Here is a 19,746-nt window from a genome sequence, read left to right as displayed (position 1 = left end):
CAGCATACATAGACATACAGACTTTGCTCAGAGTCAGTGGCAGGTCATTTGATTTGATTTATTAGGATCCCCATTAGCCGACGCCAATGGCGACAGCTAGTCTTACTGGGATCCGACACATAACGAGAAACACATTATAGACAAAATAAGTTACAATTTTCATGCATTTGAAAACATTAACATGTAATGTGCGTGTGTGTGCGCATCTATCAGTTACACATACATATTAGTACATACACACAACAAGTAGGCCACATGCGGGAGAGGCGTTGTGCCGTGAGATGTTGCTGTATTTGTTTTTTGAACCAGGTTTGCTGTTCATATGAGATGAATGGGTGTTCCATGCACTCATGGCTCTGTATAATACTGGATGTTTCCTTTCATTTCTTCTGGACTTGGGGACTGTGAAAAGACCCCTGGTGGCATGTCTGTTGGAGTAAGGGTATGTGTCTGTGCTGTGTGTGTGTTGACTGTGCAAACAATTTGGAATTTCCAACACGTTTCCTATAAAAACAAGAAGTGATGCAGTCAGTCTTTCTTCAACTCTTTAGCCAAAAGAGACTTACATGCATAGTATTAATAGTAGCCCTCTGGTTGCATTGAAGAGCAAGACGTGCCACTCTGTTCTGGCCCAGCTGCAGTTTAACTAGGTCTTTCTTTGCAGCACTTTACCATATGACTGGACAAGATAAGGTAAATTGAGCAGGACTTGTTTTGTGTGGTGTCAAAAAAATCTGTCACATGGAATGACGCTGGAGAGACGAAGCAGGTACGGGGAGTCAAACATTTAATAAGGAACGGACATGGAACAAGACAGGAACAGCGTCAGCAAACGAGTAATACAGACAAAAAACAATGCATCAGCAGGTAACAGAGCAGGGGAACTGACAAATATAGGGGAGGTAATAAACAGGTGATGAGTGAGTCCAGGTGAATCCTATATCGCTGATGCGCGTGACGAGGGAAGGCAGGTGTGCGTAATTGATGATGGCAGAAGTGTGTGAAGTAGGGCAGCCTGGCGCCCTCGAGCACCAGGGGGGAGGAGCGGGAGCTGACGTGACAGTACCCCCCCCCCCCCACCAACGAAGCCCAACGAACCGGCAGGAGCATGGGAGCCTGGCCAGCCGGCTGATGCATGGCAGCCCAACGATCCGGCTGAGGCAAGACGCCTGTCGATCCCGCTGCAGCAAAGGAGCCGGATGATCCAGTGGAGTGTGACTTGGGATGGAAATCTGCCAAGCCAACCGAGGCAAGGAAACTTCTCGAGCCAGCCAGGGCATGGAAGCCCGACGAGCCGGCTTAGGCACCCCCGGTTCCATCGGCGGCGGAATCCACCCCGACGTCACCAACAAAACAAAAAACTCCTGGACCGGCTAGACAAACAAGAACTGACGACCTGGCTGAGGCCCGACGTGGGATGGGCGCCATCTTAGCCAACCGGGGCAAGGAAACTTCTTGAGCCAGCTAGGGCGTGGAAGCTCAACGAGCTGGCTAGGCACCGCCGGTTCCATCAGCAGCGACCCAGAGTCGATGTCACCACCAACAGGAACTCCAGTACTCCCCGATGCTTCGTATGTTGGCTGTTGCATTCTGTCACATGAATTGACGCTGGAGAGAGAGACGAAGCAGGTACGGGGTGTCAAACATTTAATAAAGAATGGACATGGAACGAGACAGGAACAGCGTCAGCAAACGAGTAATACAGACTAAAACAATTAATGCATCAGCAGGTAACAGAGCAGGGGAACTGACAAATATAGGGGAGGTAATAAACAGGTGATGAGTGAGTCCAGGTGAATCCAATATCGCTGATGCGCGTGACGAGGGAAGGCAGGTGTGCATAATTGATGATGGCAGGAGTGCGTGATGCAGGGCAGCCTGGCGCCCTCGAGCACCAGGAGGGAAGAGCGGGAGCAGACGAGCATCTCTTTCATTACGGACAAACATCCCCAATCTTTACAACTATTTAATCTTTATATGTTTTGACCATGACAGTTTAAATTTCCTGGTGTTAACTTAGAATGTAGTCTTCTCAACTTGTTCAACAGCCACACCATGTTGAATGCCCTTCTCTATAAGCATGCTGAAAATCTGTTTACTGTGAAATAGCGTTGTACCTAGTCAAACACCATTTTTCCCCAAAAGTTTACTAAGGATTGGTAACAGGCTGATTGGTCGGCTGTTTGGGTTGACTTTTGCTTCCCTCCAGGCCTGAGGGCACACACTTTCCTGTTGGCTTAGACGGAAGAAGAGATTGCAATATCATCCGCTATCATCCTCAGTAATTTTCCACCCAAGTTGTCAGACCCAGATGGCTTGTCATTGTTGATAGAGAACAATACTTTTTTCACCCCTACCACGCTCACGTTACGGAATTCAAAATTACAACGCTTGTCTTTCATCATTTTGTTAGTTATGCATGGATGTGTAGGTTCAGAATTTGTTGTTGGCATGTCATGCCTAAATTTTCGTGCAAATGAAAAAATCATTAAAGTAGTTGGCAAAATCAGTGGGTTTTGTGATGAATGAGCCATTTGATTCAATGAATGATGTAACCAACTTCCCCTTTTTGACCAAATTTAAATTTAAGGTGCTCCAAAGCTTTTTACTATATATTTTTTATATAATTTATCTTTCTTTCATAGTACAGTTTATTTTTTATTTTTGTTAAGTTTAGTCACATGATTTCTCAATTTACAGTATGTTTGCCAATTGGCCAGACTTATTTGCTGACTTGTTTGCCAATTGGCCAGACTCATTCCTTTTACCTCATCCCTCTCATCCATACAATTTTTTAATTCCTCATCAATTCACAGGGATTTCAGTTTAGATTTTCTTACAGGGTGCATGCTTATTAGGAACTGGAAAAAGCAATTTCATAAATCTCAAGTGCAGTGTCTGGTTGCTCCTCAGACAGACAAGTGTGCTGTGTGCTCCACACCACAGACAAGCACATATTATTATTATTTAGATTATTTAGATTATTTAGATTATTTAGATCTTCAACATAGAAATCACTACAAAACTTCTTGTTTGACCTCTTATACACTATATTAGGCCCAGCCTTTGGAACTTTGGTTTTTCTAGATACTATACTATATTATGATCACTACATTTGATGGATTTGGATACTGCTTTAGAACAGTTTTCTGCAGCATTAGTAAAGATGTGATCCATACATGAGGATTATTTCAATCCTGTGCAGTTTGTAAATACACTGGTAGGTTAACTGATAATCTGAACCAGGTTGCAGGCACTGGTTACAGTTTTAACCTTTTTTCTTGAGAGGGCAGCTTGATGAAAACCAGTCAATTTTTAGGTCACCTAAAAAATATACCTCTGTTGATATCACATACATTATCAAGCATTTCACACATATAATCCAGATACTGACTGTTAGCACTCGGTGGTCTATAGCATCTCCCACAAGAATGGGCTTTAGGTGATGCATGTGAACCTGTAGCCATTTTACTTCAATGGCATTTGACATGATCCTCTCTAAGCTCCACCATTGACATTCCTGTCTCTTCTGAAGATATTGAAACCATGTATTGCTACCACTGTATCATTAAAGGTATTATCTAAGTGATTTTCTGAGATAGTATGTGAATGTTCTGTTACTAGCAAGTTATCGATTTCATGAACCTAGGTTCTTGGGCTACATATGTTAATGTGGGCTATTGTTAACACTTTTCTGGGATACTTGATTGTTTTTATTGCTTTACTGGGAGGCTTAGAGGTAAACATGACAGTGATATTTATGTTTGAGCTGATAGTGCAGGGTGAGCTGCACTTCCTACTGGACTTCCTACCAGAGAAAACTCCCTCAGTGCTAACAGTATAACTCGGATTCATAGGTGCATGATTACTGCATACAATAGCTGTAGGATTGACAGAGGCATTCAGGGGAGTTAAAGGACATAAATTAGGTTACTTACATTATGCCAACTCCCCTGGGACTAAGTACATTTGCAGCAGCACTATGACAACTCAATCCCTACCATAGTGTCTGTATCTGAGCAGTGCTTGGGTCACTTATTATCAGGAATCAAGGTAAGACCCAGATACAGACTGTCAAAGTAACAAAGTTTATTGTAACAACAGGGGCAGGCAAAGACAGTCAGGCAATGAGTGTGGCAGGATGGGCTCCAGCCCATGATGGCACCAGTAGCCCAGTCAAAGGAGGGATTGTGTCGCTGGAGTCAAGAGAATCCCAATAGCACGGGCGCCTGTGGAGACTCAACCAGCAGGAATTGGATAGCCTCTCTGTGGTTCCCCGACACCCGTAGGTGTGAGACTCATATCAGCCTCCAAGTCAATGAGTACCTGGAGAGACTTGGACTGGTCGCCCCACAGCAGGGTGGTGAGTAAGGGGAGAAGAACAATTATCTCTCAGACACACCAGTGTACTCACTCACGGTTGATTGTTGCTCCCACACCGCTGTGGCCCAGGCGAGTACCCTCCAGGACATCAACGTAATAATATACGCGGGGAACAAAGAAGGCTGCAGCTCAAAAACGAGGGAGCGTTGGGAGAGAAAGACCCGGCAGGTTCTGGAATCTCCCCGGGAAACCAGGGTGACGGCACTACTGCCAGCCGGGTTAAAGAGGGGCTGGGAGGTTACCATTGTGGTTGGCTGCCTAATAGGCAACCCACGGACTTGGTCCCGCAAAATGTCCAATGCTTGGTGGTGACATTCGGCTGTGGCCTGGAACCCCTCCATCATACCGTGAAGCAACTCCTCGTGCTACCAATGGTGGCGCCTTGGGAGGAGATGGCGTAGCAGAGCTGGTCCAAGTCTGTTGGGTCAGTAAGGGCCATGTTCGTACTATCAGGAATCAACGTAAGACTCAGATGCAGACTGTCGAAGTAACACCGTTTTATTGTAGCAACGGGCAGGAAAAGACAGGTCAAGGCAGGCAGGGGTCGAAGATCCAGGGTGAGGCAAAGGTACAGGATGGCAGGCAGACTCCGGGTCAGGGACAGGCAGAGTTCAGTAATCCAGAGGTGGAGCAAAGGTTCAGGACGGCAGGCAGGCTCAGTGTCAGGCAGAGAGATCAGGCAGGCGGGTACAGGGTCAGGACATGCAAAGGTCAAAAATCAGGAGGACGAGGAAAGAGAGGCTGGGAAATGATAGGAGCTGACAGGAAAAACACGGGTTAGCTTGAACGAAAAAGACGAACTGGCAACAGACAGACAGAACACAGGTATAAATACACAGGGGATAATTGGGAAGAAGGGTGACACCTGGAGGTGGGTGGAGATAAGAACAAGGAGAGGTGAAACAGATAACTCATTGTCTCAATGCAGCCTTGAAATGTGCAGACAGGGTCCAGGAGCTAAGATTATTTGGATGGACTCTGTCATTCCTGTAGAGCAGGTATTCCCAAACTGGGGTACGCGCAATGCCATCTGGGGCACGCCCAATAAAAATGTGATTCGCATTTAAAAATATATACACTGCTCAAAAAAATAAAGGGAACACTTAAACAACACAATGTAACTCCAAGTCAATCACACTTCTGTGAAATCAAACTGTCCACTTAGGAAGCAACACTGATTGACAATACATTTCACATGCTGTTGTGCAAATGGAATAGACAACAGGTGGAAATGATAGGCAATTAGCAAGACACCCCCAATAAAGGAGTGGTTCTGCAGGTGGTGACCACAGACCACTTCTCAGTTCTTGTGCTTCCTGGCTGATGTTTTGGTCACTTTTGAATGCTGACGGTGCTTTCACTCTAGTGGTAGCACGAGACGGAGTCTACAACCCACACAAGTGGCTCAGGTAGTGCAGCTCATCCAGGATGGCACATCAATGCGAGCTGTAGCAAGAAGATTTGCTGTGTCTGTCAGCGTAGTGTCCAGAGCATGGAGGCGCTACCAGGAGACAGGCCAGTACATCAGGAGACGTGGAGGAGGCCGTAGGAGGGCAACAACCCAGCAGCAGGACCGCTACCTCCGCCTTTGTGCAAGGAGGAGCACTGCCAGAGCCCTGCAAAATGACCTCCAGCAGGCCACAAATGTGCATGTGTCTGCTCAAACGGTCAGAAACAGACTCCATGAGGGTGGTATGAAGGCCCGACGTCCATAGGTGGGGGTTGTGCTTACAGCCCAACACCGTGCAGGACGTTTGGCATTTGCCAGAGAACACCAAGATTGGCAAATTCGCCACTGGCGCCCTGTGCTCTTCACAGATGAAAGCAGGTTCACACTGAGCACATGTGACAGACGTGACAGTCTGGAGACGCCGTGGAGAACGTTCTGCTGCCTGCAACATCCTCCAGCATGACCGGTTTGGCGGTGTGTCAGTCATGGTGTGGGGTGGCATTTCTTTGGGGGGCCGCACAGCCCTCCATGTGCTCGCCAGAGGAAGGCATTGATGCTATGGACCGCCTGTTCCCTAGACCTGAATCCAATTGAGCACATCTGGGACATCATGTCTTGCTCAATCCACCAACGCCTCGTTGCACCACAGACTGTCCAGGAGTTGGCGGATGCTTTAGTCCAGGTCTGGGAGGAAATCCCTCAAGAGACCATCCACCACCTCATCAGGAGCATGCCCAGGCGTTGTAGGGAGGTCATACAGGCACGTGGAGGCCACACACACTACTGAGCCTCATTTTGACTTGTTTTAAGGACATTACATCAAAGTTGGATCAGCCTGTAGTGTGGTTTTCCACTTTAATTTTGAGTGTGACTCCAAATCCAGACCTCCATGGGTTGATACATTTGATTTCCATTGATCATTTTTGTGTGATTTTGTTGTCAGCACATTCAACTATGTAAAGAAAAAAGTATTTAATAAGAATATTTCATTCATGCAGATCTAGGATGTGTTATTTTAGTGTTCCCTTTATTTTTTTGAGCAGTGTATATTTTTTCCTCACATTTTCAAACAGTCCATTTATATTTTCCAAAATCAAATTAAAGGATGTAGTGTTCAGTGAAATAACAACAATGTTAAATACAGGTAGCCTAGTCAAATAATCAACTTCCAATCACATTAACCGTTACTCTCTCGCGGGAATTCCACCAACGGTCTGTATGTAGCCAAACGTAGCTGCTGCTCAAGTTGGTACAGTTGAAGTTGGAAGTTTACATGCACTTAGGTTGGAGTCATTAAAACTCGTTTTTCAACTACTCCACAAATTTGTTGTTAACAAACTATAGTTTTGGCAAGTCGGTTTGGACATCTACTTTGAATGACAAGTAGGTGACAGGTTATTTGATTGGAGGTGTACCTGTGGATGTATTTCAAGGCCTACCTTCAAACTCAGTGCCTCTTTGCTTGACATCACAGGAAAAATCAAAAGTAATCAGCCAATGTTAAAAAATGTAGTCTCGTTCATCCTTGGGATCAATTTCCAAATGCCTGAAAGTACCACCTTCATCTGTACAAACAATAGTACACAAGTATAAACACCATGGGACCACGCAGCCATCATACCGCTCAAGAAGACACGTTCTGACAACTAGAGATGAACGTACTTTGGCACAAAATGTGCAACTGAATCCCAGAACAACAGCAAAGGACGTTGTGAAGATGCTGGAGGAAACGGGTATCTATATCCACAGTAAAACGAGTCCTATATCGACATAACCTGAAAGGCCGCTCAGCAAGGAAGAAGCCACTACTCCAAAACAGCCTTTAAAAAAGCCAGACTACATGTTTGCAACTGCATATGGGGACAAAGATCATACTTTTTGGAGAAATGTCCTCTGGTCTGATGAAACAAAAATAGAACTGTTTGGCCATAATGACCATTGTTATGTTTGGAGGAAAAAGGTGGAGGCTTGCTAGCCGAAGAACAGCCTCCCAAACGTGAAGCACAGGGGTGGCAGCATCATGTTGTGGGGTTGCTTTGCTGCAGGAGGGACTGATGCGCTCTCAAAATAGATGGCATCATGTGGCAGGAACATTATGTGGATATATTGAAGCAACATGTAGACATCAGTCAGGAAGTGAAAGCTTGGTCGCAAATGGGTCTTCCAAATGGACATTGACCCCAAGCATACTTCCAAAATTGTGGAAAAATGGCTTAAGGACAATAAAGTCAAGGTATTGGAGTGGCCATCACAAAGCCCTGACCTTATTTCTATAGAAAATGTGTGGGCAGAACTGAAAAAGTGTGTGCGATCAATGAGGCCTACAAACCTGACTCCAATACACCAGCTCTGTCAGGAGGAATGGGCCAACATTCACCCAGCTTGTGGAAGGCTACCCAAAACGTTTGACCCAAGTTAACCTTTCTGATCTCCCCATCCCGGATCCGGGTTCGTGAATACAGACTCAAGCTCATTACCATAACGCAACGTTAACTATTCATGAAAATCGCAAATGAAATGAAATAAATATGCTAGCTCTCAAGCTTAGCCTTTTGTTAACAACACTGTCATCTCAGATTTTCAAAATATGCTTCTCAACCATTGCAAAACAAGCATTTGTGTAACAGTATTGATGGCTAACGTAGCATTTAGCATTAGCATTCAGCTGGCAACATTTACACAAAAAAACAGAAAAGCATTCAAAAAAATCATTTACCTTTGAAGAACTGCAGATGTTTTCAATGAGGAGACTCTCAGATAGCAAATGTTCAGTTTTTCCTGAAAGATTATTTGTTTAGGACAAATCGCTCCGTTTTCTGCGTCACGTTTAGCTATGAAAAAACCCCTGTATCCAGGATTGTGTAAATCTATCAGCAAGCTCATTAGCATAACACAACGTTAACTATTTATGAAAATCGCAAATGAAATGAAATAAATATGCCATCTCTCAAGCTTAGCCTTTTGTAAACAACACTGTCATCTCAGATTTTCAAAATATGCTTCTCAACCATAGGAAAACAATAATTTGTGTAAAAGTAGCTAGCTAGAGTTAGCATTTCGCGTTAGCATTTAGCGTTAGCAGTAGCGTTAGCATCCAGCACGCAACATTAACAAAAACATAAAAGCCTTCAAATAAAATCATTTACCTTTGAAGAACTTCTGATGTTTTCAATGAGGATACTCTCAGTTAGATAGCAGATGCTCAGTTTTTCCAAAAAGATTCCTTGTGTATTAGAAATAGCTCCGTTTTATACATCACATTTGGCTACCAAAAAAAATCCATAAATTCAGTCCTCAAAACGCAAACTTTTTTCCAAATTAACTCCATAATATCGACTGAAAACATGGCAAACGTTGTTTAGAATCAATCATCAAGGTGTTTTTCACATATCTCTTCATTGATACATCGTTCTTGGACACATGCTTTCTCCCCTGAATCAAATGGTAAAGTAGAAGCAGCTGGCAATTGCGCACCGAATTCGACGCAGGACACCAGGCGGACACTTGGAAAATGTAGTCTCTTATGGTCAATCTTCCAATGATATGCCTACAAATACGTCACAATGCTGCTAAGACCTTGGGCGAACGACAGAAAGTGTAGGCTCATTCGTTGCGCAATCACAGCCATATAAGGAGAGAATGGAAAACAGAGCTTCAGAAATTCTGCTAATTCCTGGGTGATGCATCATCTTGGTTTCGCCTGTAGAATGAGTTCTGGGGCACTTACAGACAAAATCTTTGCAGATTCTGAAACTTCAGAGTGTTTTCTTTCCAAAACTGTCAAGAATATGCATAGTCGAGCATCTTTTCGTGACAAAATATCGCGCTTAAAACGGGAACGTTTTTTATCCAAAAATGAAATAGCGCCCCTAGAGCTCTAACAGGTTAAACAAGTTAAAGGCAATGCTACCAATTACTAATTGAGTGTATGTAAACTTCTGACCCACTGGGAATGAAAGAAATAAAAGCTGAATTAAATCACTCTACTATTACTCTGACATTTCACATTCTTAAAATAAAGTGGTGATCCTAACTGACCTAAGACAGGGCATTTTTACTAGGATTAAATGTCAGGAATTGTGAAAAACTGAGTTTAAATGTATTTGGCTAAGATGTATGTAAACTTCCGACTTCAACTGTATCTGTACTGATGGCGCAAAAACAATGACATGGACCTTAGTGGAGTGTTAACGCTCGTGCAAGCAGTTGCTCCCGACGCAACTTGGGTACACTGCAGCATCCACTGAGAGGCTCTTGCTGCCAAGGGAATGCCTGACAGCTAGAAAGATGTTTTGGACACTACAGTGAAAAGGCCCCTGAATTCTTCTGTATTTTCTGCACTATGCAATGATATGGGCAGCAACCATGTAACACTTTTACAACATACAGAAGTGTGCTGTTGTCAATTGGAAAAGTATTGACACATTTGTTTTAACTGAGAGACAAGCTTAAAGTTTTCTTTACTGACCATAATTTTCACTTGTCTGACCGTTTGCATGATGATAAGTTTCTCACACGACTTGCCTATCTGTGTGATGTTTTTCCCCCTAACCTGAATGATCTGAATCTAGGATTACAGGGACTCTCCGCAACTATATTCAATGTGCGGGACAAATTTGAGGCTATCATTAAGAAGTTGGAGCTCTTGTCTGTCTGCATTAACAAGGACAATGCACAGGCCTTTCCGTAATTATATGATTTTTTTGTGAGCAAATGAACAAGCTTACAGATAATGTCAAATGATATAGCAAAACACCTGAGTGAGTTGGGTGCACAATTATGAAGGTACTTTCCCGAAACTGATGACACAAACAACTGGATTTGTTATCCCTTTCATGCCTTGCCTCCAGTCCACTTACCGATATCTGAACAAGAGAGCGTCATCAAAATTGCAGCAAGCGGTCCTGTGAATTAAATTTAATCAGAAGCCACTGCCAGATTTCTGGATTGGGCTGCACTCAGAGTATCCTGTCTTGGCAAATATGATACCGATTCCCTTTGCAACCACGTACCTATGTGAGAGTGGATTCTCGGTCCTCACTAGCATGAAAACTAAATACAGGCACAGACTGTGTGTGGAAAATGATTTATGACTGAGAATCTTCAAGCACACCCTTCTCATTAACCTGTAGTGAGTTTTTCACAATTTTCAATGAACAAATAAGGTTTTATATGTAAGACGGTTAAATAAAGAGAAATTATTGATTATTATATTATTTTGTGTCCTGGTCCTATAAGAGGTCTTTGTCACTTCCCATGAGTCACGTTGTGACAAACTCACTCATTCTTATGTTTAATAAATGTATCATATAGTGTGTGTGTGGCAGGCTCTCATGATTCGGGAGACCCGTTGAGGACTTGTGAGAGGCGGAATCTCGCACGTCCACAACTCTTGGCACCCGGTTCGAACCTCCCATAACCAACAAAGCCTGAACGTCTGGATCCAGTGCGGCGAACCTGTTTGAAATCTGTATCCGGTCCAGGCTTCCCACCGCCAGAGGCCGCTTTTGCCAAAGGCCACTGCTTTTGACTTCCACTGCGAGTGACGTGCCTCCATGACTGGTTGGTAGGGTCAAGAATAGGAACATCCCAGAGTCATCCTACTAACTCCATTCTCCAGGGAGAGACCCCTTCGGGGAGGGAACCCTGCAGAGCACGACACGGCGATGACACTCCCACCAGACCAGAGCGGTGTCCAGCTACTGGAGTAGAAGAGAAAGGGAAATTTAGGCGAACTTTGAGTCCCCAGTAACTTGTGTACATTAGCTACTTGTTTGCGAAGAGTACCCACTTCACCCCGTAGTTCTCTGCAAGCAAACAATTGTTACATTGAAAGTCTGGACGGTCCACATTGTAATAGAGCAAAATAAACAGCTCCTGCAGTGTTGAAAATGTTTGTTAGCGACCTCCATTTGAAACTACAGGCTAGCAGGGTTTCCGTCTCTCTATTCTTGACGGGGATTTACTTAGTGTTTTCTATGAGCTACAGTGGGTTTGCCCCCGAAACAAGCACAGCCAGTGAAACGGCAAAAACACAAGTGACACACACCAGTACGGCAAACAGAGAGAAAGCAGAGGACTTGCTCATTGCATGGATCTTTGCTGAACATAATCTTCTGATAGCTGGTAGAGATGGATGCCATTCAGTTATTAGTCTTGATCACTGTTACCAGCAAATAAACCCATCATAGATATAGCGCCCTATAAATATTATTTACGTTTTGCTGATGGTATTTGTTGGTATGTTTGGTCATGGTCTGTCTTTCTTATGTGAGTGACAAAATACCATCAGCAAAATCTCTGACTTGAAGGACATATTGCCATTCAGACCATGTGAAGGACATATTGCCATTCAGACCATGTGAAGGACATATTGCCATTCAGACCATGTGAAGGACATATTGCCATTCAGACCATGTGAAGGACATATTGCCATTCAGACCATGTGAAGGACATATTGCCATTCAGACCATGTGACGTACATATTGCCATTCAGACCATGTGACGGACATATTGCCATTCAGACCATGTGAAGGACATATTGCCATTCAGACCATGTGAAGGACATGTTGCCATTCAGACCCCCCTTTTTGCCCTCAGAACAGTCTCAATTCGTCGGGGCATGGCCTCTACAAGGTGTCGAAGCGTTCCATAGGGACACCGGCGCATGTTGACACCAGTGCTTCCCACAGTTGTGTCAAATTAGCTGGATGTCCTTTGGGTGGTGAACCATTCTTTGTACACACAGGAAAGTGTTGAGGGTGAAAATCCAGACAGTGTTGCAGTTCTTGACACAAACCGGTGCGCCTAACACCTATCATACCCCGTTCAGAGGCACTTAAATAGTTTGTCTTGCCCATTCACTCTGAATGGCAATCGATGTCTCAATTGTCTCAAGGCTTAAAAATCCTTCTTTAACCTGTCTCCTCCCGTTCATCTGCACAGATTGAAGTGGATTTAACAGGTTCATTATGTTTTGTACACTCAGTGTTTAGTGTGCAATATGTTTGGAACATGAAATCGCAGAATAGTGAGAATCGCAATAATTATCGTATTGGCACCTAAGTATTGTGATAATATTGTATCGTGAAGTCCCTTGCAATTCCCTGCCATAAAAGCTATTCTCCTCTGCTACTGAGCTTGTCTCATATCATGCACATGTATAGATTCCACTGTAGGTTGCACAGGTCGAAGCTGTATGGCAGCCACATGGTACCAGCACAAGAGAGGCTGGTTAGATATGTTACCAAGGACGCTATGAGAGTATGCATTCCCTACAAACATATCAAAGTGCTTACAGTTTATACACTTACAATTACGCCTGCAAACAATGGCTGCAGCCATAGAGCAGCAGAACAGACTAGAAACAGAACAACATCTGTCCTCACACAGGACAATTAGTCATGTTTCTCTGCTCTTCAGTGGTTTACACACACCCTGTTCTTGGACAATAATGTGGTTGGCCCATTTCTCCTGCTGCTTTTTCCCTTCTTACTTGGCTTTGAGCTCTGGATTCTTTGCTGCAGACATTCTGATGCTCTTCTCTGGAGAGTTAGGATATTTAACACCACACACACAACCATTTAGCTTTCCCCACGTGTGAAGCATTGGCAGAGCAATCGCTTCCAATGAAAGCGGTACACTGAAACGATGGCCTGCAAATCTCCTCGTGGCATTACGGCAGTAACTTACTAGCCACTCTGGGGTGGTATCAGGCTATTGAGAGCTTACAAGATTATACCCTTCAATATCCTTATGTCCTTTAAGCTGCACAACAAGCAGGGTGTTTATTTTCACAACACACTTCCTAAACCCCCAGCAGTAATCAGGCCCAGTCCTTAAATCCAGCTCTAATCTCCTGTGCTTAACTCTCCAGACTGGTGATTCCTCTTCCTCACTGTGTCGGCCAGGGAACCGAGGGTTGGTTCTTTCCTGCGTGTGCTCCTGTTCCAGACACGCTGATGTTAACTTGACAGGACGTGACCTATCAAAAGCCCCCCCGCCGCCAATGACAAAGGTCAGAGAGCAGATGTGACAGGTGTTTAGCTGTAACTACTGAGGCTCTGGGGCTGGACAGAGGGTCTCAGGACAGATAGAGGGCGGGCCAATGACTCTAGACACAGACATTACAGGCAGACTGAGCCAGACGTAGTAGAGTAGTACATTCCACTTCCTGTATCTCTTACAGCGCTCAGTTACCTGTCATCCATAGTCACTCCCGCTACATGGTTACTAATGAGGCAATTTAAAAAAATTAAAATGTAGTTTACGAAAGTTCAATCGGGAAGGCTGGGCTGAATGACTCACTTTTATTAATCTAGTAAACACATAATTCATATCGCTTCCTATCTCACTCATCAGTATATCAGGTATTTACATTGTAGTGGTTATAATGATCCATGATCAGCATGGGGGGGGGCGGGGGTTGGCAACCTGTCATCAGCATCTGGCTCTGAGGAGCATTCCTCGGAGACAAGGCCTACCCCAAACTATTCAATACAATTCCAGATTGTATCCTGTCTCTGTTGTCATTCAGTTAACCCTGTATTCAATTTAATAGTTTTTATTATATGATCAAGCAAATAGGCAAAAATAATCCGCATTGGACAAGTAACAAGTTCATTGTCAGTGCACGGTCAACACATTTTCACATGATATTCAAAATAACTGAAAATTCATTGGACATGCACACCCTACCAAGCAACAATATATTATGCTAATCACTAATGAGCTTATAATTACTGGTTTACAATATCCATGGTTCTCATGTGGAAATTGAAAAGCAAAGTGGAACACATATGGAGTCTGAGCCTGGGCTTAACAGTCATATTCTGCTGCATTTTGGCCCCTTACAGTACCGACGGTCTAACAAGATTAACAAACATTTTTGCAATATTTCCAAACAGTGATCAGCCTGTACTACTTTAGCTTCCGTATTAGATTAGTAAGGACCCAGGTGGTTGAACATTATCCTCCCTAAAATTGTTACTTGAAGTATAATGTTCACCCATAAAAGTACATCCCTTCCCTCTGAAGCTGTTAACTTTACCATGCCCACTGGTTGAGTGGTGTGTAGGGAACAGCTAGATGTCGATCATCCCCCCGTAACTATTCTCCAGGCCGCTGCTGTAAATTACAATGTGTTATCATTCAATTCACATGGTAAAATAAGGTTTAAATAAAATAGAAAAGAAAGATATACAGTGCACATTACAAGCAAATCATAAGAATACATTATTTAACAAACAACTAAATATAGGCACACACAATTTTCTCCCACACACACTCGAATTGACAAGTTAATGAATACACACGCTAATGCAATTCAGAGCAGCTCACATATCTGACAGCAGGCTAATTTGTACACAAGCATGCCGAGCATACAACACCAGATCATTGAACCAGATATGTCTCATGGGCAGATTGCACTGAACTAAACATATCCCTGAGTGTGACATGCTGCTGCCTCGCTGCATTAGAAACTGCTATGCATCATGGACAAGTAATAAGAAACATACCCATGGACTCAAACAGGTCACAGATTGTACTGCATTCATTGCTAATTGCATTGGGGAGGGAATGTCAGCTTAATTATTTCACTTTGAGTTGGAAATCATTCCTTGGAAATCTATTTGCCACAGATCAGAACCCCCTAAGATGTAACCAAGGTCCCAGTGATCAAAATGAGACTGCTAACTGGTAACACAAAGACATGCTCTGGAACTTTGGCAACTAGTAATATTTTTATCAACCTCCCACTTTGGGCTGGATGTGTCAATGTGTAGTTCATACAGTTCAAGTCAGATGTTTACATACACCTTAGCCAAATACATTTAAATTCAGGTTTTCTGACATTTAATCCAAGTAAAAATGTCCTGTCTTAGGTCAGTTAGGATCACCACTTTATTTTATGAATGTGAAATGTCAGAATAGTAGAGCGATTTGAGCTTTTATTTCTTTCATCACATTTCCAGTGGGTCAGAAGTGTACATACATTGTTTAACTTGGGTCAAATGTTTCTGGTAGCCTTCCACAAGATTCCCACAATAAATTGGGTGAATGTTGGCCCATTCCTCCTGACAGCTGGTGCAACTAAGTCAGGTTTGTAGGTCTCCTTGCTCGCACATGCTTTTTCAGTTCTGCCCACATATTTTCTATGGTATTGAGGTCAGGGCTTTGTGATGGCCATTCCAATACCTTGACTTTGTTGTCCTTAAGCCATTTTTCCACAACTTTGGAAGTATGCTTGGGGTCATTGTCCATTTGGAAGACCCATTTGCGACCAAGCTTTATCTTCCTGACTGATGTCTTGAGATGTTGCTTCAATATATCCACATAATGTTCCTTCCTCATGATGACATCTATTTTGTGAAGTGCACCAGTCCTTTGCGGAGTGGTTGAAAAATGAGTTTTAATGACTCCAACCTAAGTGCATGTAAACTTCATACTTCAACTGTACATGCATAATCTATGGGCAGAATTACTGTCATATCTAAAACTTCTTAAAATAATGTGGTGATCCTAACTGACCTAAAACAGGGAATTTTTTACTAGGATTAAATGTCAGGAATTGTAAAACTGAGTTTAAATGTATTTGGCTAAGGTGTATGTAAACTTCCAACTTCAACTGTATGTAAGGGAGTGGAGTTATGGAGAGCGAGTATCCCACTGACTGGGCAGTCAGTCTTTTGCTCTGAGCACCATGACTATTTCTGTGTCTCTCTGAGCACCATGTGGATCTATCTGCCTGTAATGCCTGCCTCTCCAGTGTTAACAGCTCTGGGCTTACTCTGTGTCTGATTGATAAAGTATTAGAGCAGGGTTTTATCTCACTCACACTTCACAGTGGAGTCGGCTATGTCACCTCCTCCCCTGCCCACACAGACAGCACTTACTGTTCCAGAGAGACGAAAAGCTATCCTACTCTTAGCCATGCATGCTCTAGCTACCTGAGAGTGGAGCGGGGGCTGAGCCAGATAGGCAGGCAGGCTGACTGGGCGCTGCAGTGTGACCTGCATGAGAAATGAGTAGATCACACAGGCTGCTGCTGGGATGTGTGGCACTGCAGAGGTTAGATAGATGACGGAATATGGGAATGCAGCTTTGTCTTTTCCTAACTGATATGGCTACTTAACTCCTAGACATCAGAGTAAAGCCACTAGCGACGGGGCAAAAAAATCGACACATTATTTTGGACGATATTATACCGATACTTTTTGTTAAAAAAAATATTAATAATAATAATTTACATTACTGGTCAAAAGTTTTCAAACACCTACTCATTCAAGGGTTTTTCTTTATTTTTTACTATTTTTTACATTGCAGAATAATAGTGAAGACATCAAAACTATGAAACAACACATATGGAATCATGTAGTAACCATATATATATATTTGGTTACTACATATATAATATATTTTATATTTGAGATTCTTCAAATAGCCAACCTTTGCCTTGATAACAGCTTTGCACACTCTTGGCATTCTCCCAACCTCTCATGAGTAGTCACCTGGAATCCATTTCAATTAACAGGTGTGCCTTCTTAAAAGTTAATTTGTGGAATTGCTTTCCTTCTTAATGCATTTGAGCCAATCAATTTCTTTGTAACAAGGTAGGGGGGTATACAGAATATATCCCTATTTGGTAAAAGACCAAGTCCATATTATGATAAGAACAGCTCAAATAAGCAAAGATAAATGACAGTCCATCATTACTTTAAGACATGAAGGTGTCACACCCTAATCTGTTTCACCTGTCTTTGTGATTGTTTCCATCCCCCTCCAGGTGTCGTCTATCTTCCCCATTATCCCCTGTGCATTTATACCTGTGTTCTCTGCTTGTCTGTTTCCAGGTCATCTTGTCAAGCTTACCAGTGTGTTTTTCTTACTCCTGTTTCCTTGAGTTCCTGTTTTATAGTTTTCCCGGTTTTGATCATTCTGCCTACCCTGACTGCCGTTCTGTACCTTTTGCCACTGCCCTGGATTACTGACCTTTGCCTGCCCCTGACCCTGCCTGAGGCTCTGTACCTTTGAGACTCTGCCCTGGGATACCAACCCCTGCCTGTCCTTGAATGAGTAGGTGTTCTAAAACTTTTGACCGGTAGAGAGTGTGTGTGTGTGTGTGTGTGTGTGTGTGTGTGTGTGTGTGTGTGTGTGTGTGTGTTAGTTGAAGTTTACATACACCTTAGCCAAATACATTTAAACTCAGTTTTTCACAATTCCTGACATTTAATCTAAGTAAACATTCCCCGTCTTAGGTCAGTTAGGATCACCACTTTATTTTTATAGCGTAGCTCATGGTGATTTGTCAATGCAGATGTAGACAGCTGATTCCAGTACATTCACATCAGTTGGATATCTGTGCTGGTTACCTTGCCTGCTTTCCATATCACCATTTAGATCTCAAAATGTACCTCTGAAAGATGAGATCACATGAGAATGAGAACACATGAGAACACTTTCTTGAATTAGCTGGACAGGGGTGTTGTAATTTTTTACAAGGCATTGTTATTAGTGATGGGAGGAAAATCCATAGTTATTATTTTTGACAATGTATCGTTTTGACAATATCGCTATATTATTTTTTGGCTAGTTGACTGTACCTGCACCAAAACTCAGATATTTTCCCATAACTTGTTCTCCATCTTCTTTTTAGATAGGGAGACCATTTGTTTTCAGCACTTTGATTTCCATGACTGATCAGAAATCATTTTCTCATGGCTCTCTCTTATCCCACTGCAGCAGGCATATGATGAGCATCGAATTCCAATAAAATAACCGTATTGAATCGCTGTGCATAGATTCGGAATACATATCGTATCGGCACCTTGCGTATCGTGATAATGTGAGGTCCATGGCAATTCCCAGCCCTAATAGTTATGATTGCATTCCAGAGCGTGGTTGAACACCAGACAGGTATGAAACAAAACAAATGTTTTGCTCAGTGTGTTTGTCACCTGAGTTTAAACACCCCCTCCCTGCTAGGCAGCAGGCGATGGGCATGCACAGTGCACCGCTTGAGTTGATGATCCTGTTTCCTAAGCTTATGATTAAACCCCATTGGTATTCACATCCACCCAGCCTGATAGAAAACATTCTAGCCTCATCTGAACTCTTATGCCCTGTCTATACCAAATCCATCCACAGCTGCTTTCCCATAATATTCTCCCAGTTGTAAAGTGGCACTCTATGACAATTATGAACATAAAATGTTCCCAAAACATACTGTTGGTACTTGTTATGAGTAGAGCGGTCTATTCTTTTCTGTAATGCTTATGTTTTTGTCATATTCCTGGACTGAATTTCAGTGTGTCATGGATGTCTTTGTCTGAACTGAAAAGGCGTTGGAGGAGTGATAAAGCTGGATTAGATTTTTTTTTCGTATCACTCATTTTACTCTGACTATTAGAGTTTTATTGAGACATGGGAGACATCCCAGTAGCCTTATTGTACTCTACCTGAGTTGAATGTGCACTACCGTTCAAAAGTTTGGGGTCACTTAGAAATGTCCTTCTTTTTGAAAGAACAGCTAATGTTTTGTCCATTTAAAATGCCATCAAATTGATCAGATATTTTTATTTTACCCCTTTTTTCTTACGTTACAGTCTTGTCTCATCAATGCAACTCCCGTACAGACTCGGGAGAGGCGAAGGTCGAGAGCCATGCGTCCTCCAGCCCGGAAGCCGCACCAATGTGTCGGAGGAAACACTTCTGGCCAAACCCTCCCTAACCTGGATGACGCTGTGCCAGTTGTGCGCAGCCCCATGGGCCTCCCGGTCACGGCCTGCTGTCACTGCGATGCAGTGCCTTAGACCACCGCGCCACCAGGGAGGCCCAGTGTAGACATTGTTAATGTTGTAAATGACTATTGTAGCTGGAAACGGCTGATTTAAGGGAATATCTACATAAGCTAA

Source organism: Oncorhynchus mykiss, chromosome 17 (genome assembly GCF_013265735.2).
Source record: "Oncorhynchus mykiss isolate Arlee chromosome 17, USDA_OmykA_1.1, whole genome shotgun sequence".
Taxonomy (NCBI): domain Eukaryota; kingdom Metazoa; phylum Chordata; class Actinopteri; order Salmoniformes; family Salmonidae; genus Oncorhynchus; species Oncorhynchus mykiss.
Note: the sequence above shows the minus strand (reverse complement) of the source record.